This window comes from Colobus angolensis, unplaced genomic scaffold, assembly GCF_000951035.1.
Source record: "Colobus angolensis palliatus isolate OR3802 unplaced genomic scaffold, Cang.pa_1.0 Scaffold7, whole genome shotgun sequence".
In the NCBI taxonomy this organism is placed as follows: domain Eukaryota; kingdom Metazoa; phylum Chordata; class Mammalia; order Primates; family Cercopithecidae; genus Colobus; species Colobus angolensis.
In genome coordinates this window covers 26,719,025-26,730,170 of record NW_012120709.1, presented here as the reverse complement: position 1 = coordinate 26,730,170, position 11,146 = coordinate 26,719,025, and the positions used below count along the sequence as shown (strand labels likewise).

Here is an 11,146-nt window from a genome sequence, read left to right as displayed (position 1 = left end):
AGACAGAGTCTCATTCCATCACCCAGGCTGGAGTGCAGTGGTGCAATCTCAGCTCACTGCAACTTGTGCCTCCCAGACTCAAGCAATTCTCCTGCCTCAGCCTCTGGAGTAGCTGGGATTACAGGCATGTGCCACCACGCCCGGCTAATTTTTGTATTTTGTAGAGACAGGGTTTTACCAGGTTGCCCAGGCTGGTATCAAACTCCTGACCTCAGGTGATCCACTCACTTCAGCCTCCCAAAGTGCTGGGATTACAGGTGGGAGCTGCCGTGCCCAGCCCTTTTGTCCTATTTCCCCAGAGAAGCACATTCTACTTGCTGATCCCGGAGAGGGAGCAGGCAGCTCTACTTTCTGGGTCTATTTGGTAACAGGGCTCCATCATCCTGACCAGCGTCCCTCCCACTTTCCACTCCTTGCACCTCAGACTCCCCAGCAAGGTTCTGGACCCCCCGCTTCCTCTAACATTCACAGGGAAGGGTGACAGTCCCCTCAGATGCTAAGCCCGGGCCAGGCGGAAGCCTGGCTCCCAGCCTTCCTCCTTGCCCAGGAATCTGTTGGGATGATGCATTTCCTGTGGCCTGTCGCCTAAAGCAGATGCTTAGCTGGGGAAGAGCCCACGACAGGGGGCTGCAGGCAGGCTTCTGAGGCTCAGGACCCAGGCAAGGGCCCCCAAGATGGGAGGTTGTTACAAGGCTCCTTCTCCCACAAGCTTCCAGCAACCTCCAGCCTACCTGGAAGAACTGAAGCATACCACAACCAGGGCCACCCAGAGGGTGTGGCAAGTACCCTGGGGAAATAGTGTTTGCTAGAGTCCTCCTCTGTAGTTGTAAGTAAGGAGTAGGTAAGCTCTAGGACAGCACAGAATTTAAGAACAAAGGCTCTGGAGCCAGTGTTAACCCATGTTCAGATCCTGGCTTTGCCTTCGCTGGCCACATAACCTTGAGGGGATTTACTTAACCTCTCTGTACCATAGTTTCCACATTGGTGAGATGAGTAAAACGACAGTACCTACCTCAAGTGACTCTTACAGGGAATAAATGAGTGAAAGGTTTCAGAACACAGTGGGCTGAACTTTCAGTTTCTCTCTTGTTGCTGCAATTCCTGGCCCTATGTCTGCCTTGCTCCAACTGAAATCTACTCCACTCCTGAAGACCCAGGAGCCAAGATTTTTCTCTTCTAGATGTACCTACGGCCTAGACAGGTCAGGTGACTCCTCTGGGGCTTGCAAGCAATCAGCCAATCAGTGGGAGAGCACTGATTAGCATGACCCGGTGCAGGGCCTTCACAAGCACCTGGCAGGGGAGTGGCCCTGACCAAGACACAGATTCCTGTCTTTCAAGGGATTGTGGAGGAGGCTGACTTCTGACAACTCAAGTCAGCGCACAATAGGTCTGGGGTTGAGGTTTACTGCAAGTGCAATAGAGGTAAAGGGTGGATGAGGGACTGCTTGTTGTCCCCTTAAGGTTGGGGCTAGGGGTGGCATGAAGGAGGGAAGACTTCACACAGTGAGGGACGCCTCAGTGGCCCTTGATAGTTAAAGGATGGAGCGCTTTCCAGCAATGAGGTGTTTACAGAAGACAGCAAAGCGTGAGCCTCCCAATACCCCCACCCAATCATCCCTCCATGCTACTATCACCTGAGCGGCCGAATGCCCTTCAAGGACTCCCTTTGTCCTCACCGGAAAGCCTAGCCCCAGAGCCTGGCATCCCAGGTCCCTGCTTACAGCAACTGTTGCACTTCCCATGCACTGAACTGAAGAGCTTGCCATTCCCAGAATGAGCAATGCTGTGTCACTCCTAGGACTTTCCGTGAGCAGCTTCCTCTGCCAGGATGCCCTGTGCTCAGCTGTCTCAGCTGTGCCATGTGAGCAGGGCACAGCTCACAAGTGACCCTCCTCTGGCTGCCCTCCCAGTGCTGCCCTCACCAGCCCTTCTGCAGAGCTGGCCAATCCCAGTCACTGCCTCTAGAGCACGAATCCCAGTGTCGGCTCCCACTGTGTTTGTGCTGACCTCTTTACTTGTCTTTCTTTCCAGACTCAACTTCTTGAGCCTGGAAAAGTGTCTCTTGAAGTGCATCCCTACCCCCTGGAACACAGCAGGTGCCAATAAACATCTGATAAGGAATACACGAAGGGTGAATGCACAACAGCATGGAAGAGTTCTCCGAGAAAAGTGGTGGGAATGTACTAGGGGAGGAGGGAGAGGACAGTGAGTGCTGATGAGGCTGGCAAGGGGCCAGGACACAAGCAGGACCCAGGGTCTGAGCACCCAGGCTGAGGAGTGGGAGGCTTCCTCTTGTGCCTCCCTGGAAGTCATCGGTGGGTTTGAGCCTGGGGTGACATGAGGGACCTGTGGTTTGGAGCTGAATCAGACTCTGCCTGAGGTTGCGAGAATGCCTTGGATCTCAGTGCCCCAGGCAGATGGTCCCTGTCCTCATGGAGCATCTTCTGCCCGGGCAGTGAGTCATCCAGGTCCTCCGTGAGCTGCCTCTGGCTCAAGAGCAGCGGCTCCAGCCTATTCACGTGGTGGCCCCGGGGTCTGTTGCACAGCTGGGGCTCAATGCTTAGTAGCTGGAGGAACGAATGAATGTTCTAGGGCCTCCATCAACCCACTGGCCTCCAACGTGCAGACACTCTTTCTTCTTGGCCTTGCCTGTAGCTGGGCTCCTGCAGGCTGGTAGTGCTACAGCTGCCATTTTGGCATCTAGAAGGTTTAGGGGATCATCTAGTTCACGGCCCAGTGAGGTTCCAGCAGGGAAGTAACCTTCATGAATCACACAGTGGCAGAGCCAGGGCCAGAAGCCCAGAGCTGCTGACTCTGAGTCCGGCGATCTTCATGCTTGTCCAGGCTCCCCACTGTAGCCCTTGTCTAGATACTCAATTCCTCCCTGTGCCTGTCCCAGCCATGCTGTCTGACGGATCCACCTGTGTCTCCAGAGGGAAGGCTGCTCTGGTTCAGCTGCACTAGGTGAAGGCACTGAGAGATGGCAGAGCACCGCTCTGGGAAGAGCTCTGGGAAGAGCACCCCTGGGCAGACATCCCTTGCTCAGCACTGAGGGTGGGGAGGGATCCCCCGGATCCCAGGGGATTGCGAGGCTGTCACACCAGCCCTGACTGGCTTCCAGACTCAGATAACATTGGGAAGAATGAAACAGGCTGTTTTGCCTCCGCCTCTGCCGCTGTTCCCGGGGGTTTATGTTACTCATGGCCGAGCCTAATCTGAACTGACGCACAGGCTGACACGGCTTTTCCCATTCGCGCACGCCGTCCTCTGTCACAGACTCACTGGGTGTCAGTCTCCTTCCCGCAAGGTCTCCCAGTGGCTCCCGTTCCACATTCCCATTCCCTCCACAGGCGCACATCCTGGCCTGTCTCCTCCCTCACAGTCTCCCTGTTCCCGGCAGAGGCGGCTCCTCACCCTCTCATCACAGCCCTCTCCACAGTCCCCACGTCCACCACCCTCTGAATTCCCCAACTCATGCTCTGCCTCAGGACACACCCTGCATCGCCCTCCTTACTTGCGGGATTCTCCTCACACGCCTCCTCCCTGACGCCGCTTCTCATAACGTGCACACACACACACTCACACGTGTACACGCGTGCATGCACAGGCACACACTCTCACCGCATGTCATCACTTCGCTCCAGCCTGCCGGGTCTCCTCTGGCACCCCGCCTTCCCACCACGGCCTCTGGCTGGCCCCACTCTCCAGGCACTCTTCCTCAGCCCCTCCCCAGAAAGCCCTGGTGGTTGGGAGGAGGCCCGCCTGCGAGGGAATGGAAAGCAAAGGGGGGGGGTCACACAAAGCCACGTGCCCCCCCCACTCTTCCAGCCCCCTTGCTCCTGGACAGCTGGCGCTCTCTTCTGGGAGTGTCCTCTGCCACCTTGGTCTCCTTCCTGTCACACCAGAGAGCGTGATTCTGGGGCCCAGGCTGAGCCAATCTAAATATTTATTCCTCTGCTCCTGGCTGGGGCTGCTTTATGGTTAGAGAAGGGGCTGGCTTTGCTGAGCTGGGGAGGGGAGAGGGGGTTCAGCCTGGAGAGCCAGCCAGGAAGCGGTGCCTTCCTAGCCCCACGGCAGAGCTGGAAGCACCCTGGCTGCTCTGCCCAAGCTTCTCGAGCAGGAACGGGATGGATGGATTCCACCCAAAGCCAGGCCACGCACATCCCGAGGCCAGTGCCCAGCGACCTAGGCCGCCCCATGATGAGATGCCAGCATCCCCTCAGGGCTAGGCCTGGACAGAGGCTGCTTGTCACGGGGCATTAGCACAACCACTCACCCAGAGCAGTGCTCCTGCCCCCAGTCCCTCCCCAGAGCAGTGCTCTGTCAGCCGAATCCCAAAGGTCACCGCTGTCCTGACTGCCTTGGGAACAATGTGAGGTTTTATGTGGATCAACTGCGCCCCACTGTGCCGCTGACTCAGGGCTCCTAAGACGGGGCTCCATGCTTCCCTCTCACCCGCATTCGCAGCCCTGATGCCTCCTGTGCTCCCTGCCCTTTACTGAATCTCTAGTGGCAGCCACTTCAACACTTGCCAACTTCAAGGATGTCAGCTCCTCATGATGCTTTGGTCCGTACAGCAGAAAAGCAGCAGCTGCAGCAACATGCTTCATGGTGGGGTAGAGGGACCTCCTGGCCTGCGGGCACTGGCACCTCGCTCCTCACATGCCCACGCGGGCCTCTGTTCTGTGAAGGGCCTCTCAGTCTCTGTGCACACCGAGCCCCGAGTATCACACTGTTGTCTCTGGTGTACTGGCAAGGAGCCTGGGGCTCAGAGAGGTTAAGTGACTTGCCAAGTCACACAGCTGGTAAGTGGCAGGAAAAAACGTACACACTGCTCACTAGTGTCTGTGAGATCTTTTCTTTTCTTTTCTTTTCTTTGAGACGGAGTCTCACTCTGTTACCCAGGCTGGAGTGCAGTGGCGTGATCTCAGCTCACTGCAACCTCTGTCTCTCCCGTTCAAGTGATTCTCCTGCCTCAGCCTCCAGAGTAGCTGAAATTATAGGCACAACCCCCATGCCTGGCTAATTTTTGTATTTTTAGTAGGGACAGGGTTTCACCATGTTGATCAGGCTGGTCCTGAACTCCTGGCCTCAAGTAATCCACCTGCCTTGGCCTCCCAAAATGCTGGGATTATAGGCATGAGCCACACCTGGCCTTGGTAAGATATTTTCTAAACTCATCACCCTCACCCAACTCCCCAAGAGGCCATGCAGGGGAGAGAGGAGTTGCAGGCATGGCCAAGTAGCCAACACTCCATCCACTGGAGGTAAGAGCATGGGGGAAGTGGTCCAGCCCACGTCTGCCCAAACAAGGGTCTCTGTGGATTTGTTCCCCTGCACCAAGGTTTTTTCCAACCTCCTCCCCTCCATCTCCCTCCCCAGGGTTCTTTAGCCTACCGGAAGGAGTCCACTCATGGTACCACGGCAGACAGGCAGTCAGGATACACTGGAAGGAACCCTGGGTCCTAATCTCAGATTATCAGCTGCTTGATCTTGTCAGCCTCACTTGAGAGCTCCAGGCCTCAGCCCGCACATCTACACAGAGAGGCACCATCTGCCTCCCGCTGTCTGTGGCAGCGAGGATCAGATAAGGCCATGTGTGACGTGAGGGACTGCTCACTGGGTGATCTCCAGACCCTATGCAATCCTCATTTCGAGGCTGGGCCCTCTGCCTGCGGAACAGGAGTCAGTCCTAAGTGTATCTCCCCCGCCTCTCTGTGCCTGGGGAAGCCTGGGAGAGAACTAACTCACTCTGCCCACCCGCTTCCCAGCAGGATACTCCATTATCCCAGGTGGCAGTCTTTATGGCCTGCCGGGATCTTTTGCTAGGACTCCACCTGGACATAGCATTCAGGAGTGGGAGATGCTGGCCACACTCCAGGGAGGGGGTCTGAACCCTCAGGCGGGGCTGCCCATTCCTGATCTAAGGAGGAATTCCTCACACGCAGAGGAGGGACAGGTTTTAGACCCAGGAGCCCCATGTCAGTGAGCCTGGTCATTCCATCTGGCGACTTCTTGTAAATACCTGTGAGGAAATGCCCTGAGCTCCAGAAAAGTCTGGGCCTTACCCGAAAGCACCTCCATTGCCTTCTCCTCCCCAAGGAGACTTTCCATCCATCAGATGCCTCCACGCCAAATCTTAAGGGTGCTAACGCAGACAGGGTAGAGGCAGACTGGGCCCTGAAAGCTTCTCGGTCCCACATCTACGTGCTGTGATATCTCCTTGGGATAAACGTTCTTAGGTGGCGATGTGGACGCTGCACATTCCATATCTTCACTGACTATACCTCAAGGCTTCCCCTGTCGCTCCCCTACCCCCAGGCCAGGCCCCCTGGCACGGAGACTCTAGCATTCTCTGGACTGTGCCTTCCTCTGGCTCCCACTCACTCTTCAGCGCCCAGGGCAGGGCTCAAGCTTCCAACCTCCATGGGTCCTCGTCCCTTCAAAGTGGCCCTGAGCTGACCCGCAGAGCTGTACGCTCCCCTTATCTTGCTTATTCCCTCCAAGGCTCCAGCCATGGGCCTTCAGCATCCCCTCTTTCCACACTTTTGGAGTCTGTGTCTCCTTATCCCCCTTGATGCTGGCAGGGGAAAGGGACCCCCACTGCCCACCACCCTGATGCCATCACACATGCCCTTCTTCATATACTGTCAGCATCACCCTCCCCATCTGGTCAGCACCAAGCCAGGCAGCCTGGAGCGTGACTCATCCTGTTCCCAGCTTTTGGCCACTTGGACTTGGGGACAGAGGTGAAGGAGAAATTGGCAAGAATACCAGCTTCCGGGAGGTGGACCAGGAGGGCTGTCAAACAGCCAGGTTAGAGACGGGACGGTGGCATGCCTGTGACTAGAAATGCCAGTGATTATGTACATCCAGGGCTAATTACACCCATAGGATGTGGAGTATAAAGGGGAGTGCTGCCCACCAAGGGTGCGCTGTGAATTAGTTTGTGTACCGAGGGCATACAGCATTAGGCCCGAAGCATATGTGCTACTCAAAACACATTAGGATTAGTGTGGGTAAGATGACAGATTTCAAATATGTGACTGAGTTTGGGCCCCACCTTCATTTAACCTGACCTGGCTCCTTCTCCAGGCCCCCTCCCCTCCCCTACAGCAATTGTGCCAGTGGTTCCCAAACTTTGCTGCACATTGGAATCATCTGGGTTCTTTTGTCACCCAGACTGGAGTGCAGTGGCACAATCCTGGCTCACTGCAACCTATGCCTCCTGGATTCAAGCGATTTTCCTGCCTCAGCCTCCTGAGTAGCTGGGACTACAGGTGCATGCCACCATGTCCAGCTAATTTATTTTCTTTTTTATTTTTCAGTAGAGATGGGGTTTTGCCATATTGGCCAGGCTGGTCTCGAACTCCTGACTTTGTGATCCACCTGCCTCGGCCTCCTAAAGTGCTGGGATTACATCACCCGGGTTCTTAAAAAAAAAAAAAAAAAAAAAAAAAAAAAAAAAAAAACTGCTGCCTGACTCCCATCCTGAGATATTCTGATTTCACTGGTAGGATATGCAGCCCAGGCACTGGGAGTTTTCAAAGCTCCCCAGATGATTGTGAGGTGCGGCAAAGCTGGGAGCCACTGAGCTGTGGCATTCTTTCAGAGCTGTGGCATTCTTTCAGAGCTGTGGCTCAGTCAGCCTAATGGCTTTCACTCAGCCTCTGGGCAAGGCTTGCAGTAATGCATGATGGCCGTTTGATAGCTCCAAGCTACTGAGTCTGCAAGCCTCACCTGGGCTCCAGGCTATGTGTCCTCCAGTTGACCACTGTGACTGCTTCACTGCCTCAAGGTCCAGGGTGGTAGTGTGGGAAAGAGTTAGACTGTCGGAACTCTAACTTGGGTAGAGGCAAACGGGTGTGGGAAGGGCTGGAGAGAAGGCGCTGGATGGGGTTGGGAATCAGACAGAGGCCTTGGTCCCACCCCACACAGGTGAGGCTCACTGCTGCCCTGGGTGGACTCTGAGGGGCTGGCCAGCAATTTTGGAACTTCAAAGAGAAGGTTACAATGAAGAGCTCCAGGCTCCTCCAAGCTCAGTACTGGCTTTTCCGTATGACCTTGGGTCTGTTGTTCAATGTCTTTGAGTCCAAGCTTAGCAGAGAGGGTCCTTGCTGAAATGCTGTGTGGGCCACAACTAGCAAAGCTAACGGCTCCTATGTCTTGGGCACTTCACACAGTATGAGTATGTCATAGGCACTACTAACCATGGGATATGTGCTATTATTATCCCCATTTTACAGACGAAGAAACGAAGGCCTGGAGAGATCAAACAGCTTGCCCAGGGTGAACCTGCTAATAACTGGTAAACCAAGTCTGTCTCATTCAGTCTAGACTGTTTCTCCCCAAAGTGATCAAATGGCAAACGTCACTCTTCCCAGGTAGATTAGGACTTTCCCCAAACCATTGCAAATGAGTTTAGTACAAGAAACACAAAAGCACGACTTCCCAGGCTGGAGTGCAGTAGCACAATTGCAGCTCAGTGCAGCCTCAGCTCCTGGGCTCAAGTGATTTTCCTGCCTCAGCCTCCTTGGATAGCTGGGACTACAAGGCACACACCAGCGTGCTTGGTTAATTTTTTAATTTTTTGTAGAGACAGGGGTCTCGTTTGGCCTGAAGGTTTCATATTCCTGGTTTCAAGCGATATGCTTGCCTCAGTCTCCCCAAATCCTGGGATTGCAGATGTGAGCCACCACACCCAGCCCAAGTCTTTTTCTTATAGGAAAAGTCATTCCTTCTAGACCGAACTTTCTTGTGGAAATCTGCCAACGACTATGAGGCACGAGGCCTTGAGAACTGAGAGGTGACCCACCCTAGAAGGATTCGGACATAGAAGCTGCTGTGGCCAGTGCAGGCAGTGACTGAGTGGCCTGGGTGAGGGTAAGGCTATTCTTCCCCACACTGCACTCTCCAGCTCCACCCCATCCTAGGCCAATGGAGAAGCCTGGAGTTAAAGGGACTTGGGAAAGCTGGTTTCCTTTCTGTATCTTCCACTCCCAATTCCCTCCCCTGCTGATGAAATTGAAGATGCCAGAGGTGGGTGTGAAATGGTAGCTTCTGGGTCAGAGGCTAACCTGAAAATCAGACTTCAGAAACCTGGGTGGAGGTCTGAACCACTGTAGGGATTCAAATGAGGCGCTCACAATCTCCAAATGCATTTTCTAACTGGGCAGTCAGATGCCCAGCATACCCTCCCTCCAATCCCCAGCACCCCACCCCCGCCATCAGCCACTACTGCCATCACATCACAGCTACCTGGGCACTTCTTAGCCTCTCCCTTCAGGTCAGAGCAATAAAAACCTTCCAGCTGTAGCTAAAGGCTATAAAAGCTCAGTCCTACCCATTGCCTTTCACTGTCCTGGCCACAGCCAAGGAAGTCTCTCTGCAGGGTTCTAGTGCAGCCACAAGAAGATGGCCAGTGGGCAGGAGGGTGGCCTGAGGCTAACTTTCAAGGACAAAGAGCTTGGACAGAAGATTAAATCCCTGATTCCTGATGGATCCAGCCACTAACATAGATTTTTCAGGAACAGAACACACTTGATAAAGTTCTCCTAAGGTTTAGGTGGGGAGGCACGGTGGCGAAGCCGACCCTATCAGCTTCCCTCTCTCTCAATCTACATCTGAGTGCCTAGCTTAGGCCTGCTAAGTACGGGCTACAAAGTCTTCCCATTTGTGAATGCTCGCTACCCCGGCCCCCACCTGCCTGCTTAAGTCCAATGTCAGTGACAACTCAGTGGCCCTGGGGCAATCAGCGGTCAAGCCTCACCCCCTGACCCCACCCACCTCTATCCGTCAAGCCTAACCCCCCACCCCTGCTAACTATGGCAATCTGGCTGGGTCCCTAACTGACTCCCCAAACTCTGCCACCTCTCCTCTAAAGCACCCTGTCTCTAAGGGGGAAGAAAGGCAGCTTCAGTAAGGGTCCTCCGGGCCCGGGGCTCCCCCAGCTATCTAATCTGCTTCACCCCTGCACTCCTCCAGGGACAGAACTTCACAGGGCCTCTCTTTAGCTGGGGGAAGGAGAAAGAACACTCCTTTTGAATACCTAAGACTCACCCACCCTCTTTTCCTCCAGCTTTCCTGCTCTGGGTCTCTGTTAGTCACTCACCATCCTTCCAGGCCCATTTCCTGATAAATCCCCAGGCCCATTTCCTGATAAATCCCCAGCACCCTGGGTGCAAGGCCCTTCTTGTTCCCTCCACAACACACACACACACACACACACACACACACACACACAACCCCCCCACACACCCCCACCCAGAGCGGGCTGGTCTCTAACTCCCTAACCCTAATCTGGGCCAAAATAGGGGGGTTGGCTCGCTTCTCTGCCAGGCAGAGTGAAGGCAGCACTTCTCCCAGAGGGAGGGGGCCTCAGCTGGGGTCTCTCTCCAGGATCCTCCTGCTGCAAGCGCCCCAGCCTTCCAGACCAGAGAGGAGACAGGGCTTCTCCCGGCTTGAGAGGGACCTGGGGCAATCAGCTCTCTCCAGAAAAGTGAAACAGAGGAAGAGGTGACAGAAGGACTCCAAAATGTCAGGGCTGGGAGGCTTCGCAGACCCCTCATTGCGCTGTACAGGGGTGAGAAACCAGGCCTATAGGAGGAAAGAGACTTGCTTGCTCTAGATCACACAGCGAGAACCCACAGTGAGCGCCCACAGGGAGAACACTTCGCCTGGGGCTTTCCCACGAGAGAGCACAGGGGAATGACTCCAAGAAAGGAGACCAGTCGTTAGTAGGAGTTCTGAAGGAGGGTCAGCACCTGGGGGGCTCTGGGAGCGCTGGAGAAGGGAGTGAGAAAGGGCAGCAGAGGGGTTCTTTGGGGAGAATGAAGGGGTGGGCGCTGGGGAGTGGGCAAAGAGTTGTAGAGAAGAGCCCGGCGTGACCTTGGGCCAGCCGCGTCTCCCTCGTGGGCCCGTCTTCCCTCTGCAGGCAAGAGGGGCAGGCAAGAGGGCGCCTGGGATCCCGGGGGGCTCAGGCTGGAAGGTGCCACCCCGGCGAGTGAGGGCGCCTCACCTTCTTGAAGTCCGCGGTGAAGGAGACAAGGGTGCCGTCGGGCTTGCGCAGCTCTAGGCTGATGCTGTCGGCGTCGCTGTCCGCCTGCAGGCTCTCCTCGGTCACCTGGCCGTCCGGCAGCCGCACG

General features: G+C 55.3%; 1 protein-coding gene across 1 annotated transcript in view; it reads right to left on the bottom strand.

The window, feature by feature from the left end:
- Window positions 1–11,140, bottom strand: part of OAF (OAF homolog (Drosophila)) — an 18,852-nt gene extending 7,712 nt beyond the window's left edge. Inside the window, exon 1 of the mRNA XM_011926964.1 lies at window positions 11,020–11,140. The gene's annotated coding sequence lies outside the window, so the exon portion shown is untranslated. The remainder of the gene's footprint in view (window positions 1–11,019) is intronic.
- Between the last annotated feature and the right edge of the window lie 6 nt (window positions 11,141–11,146).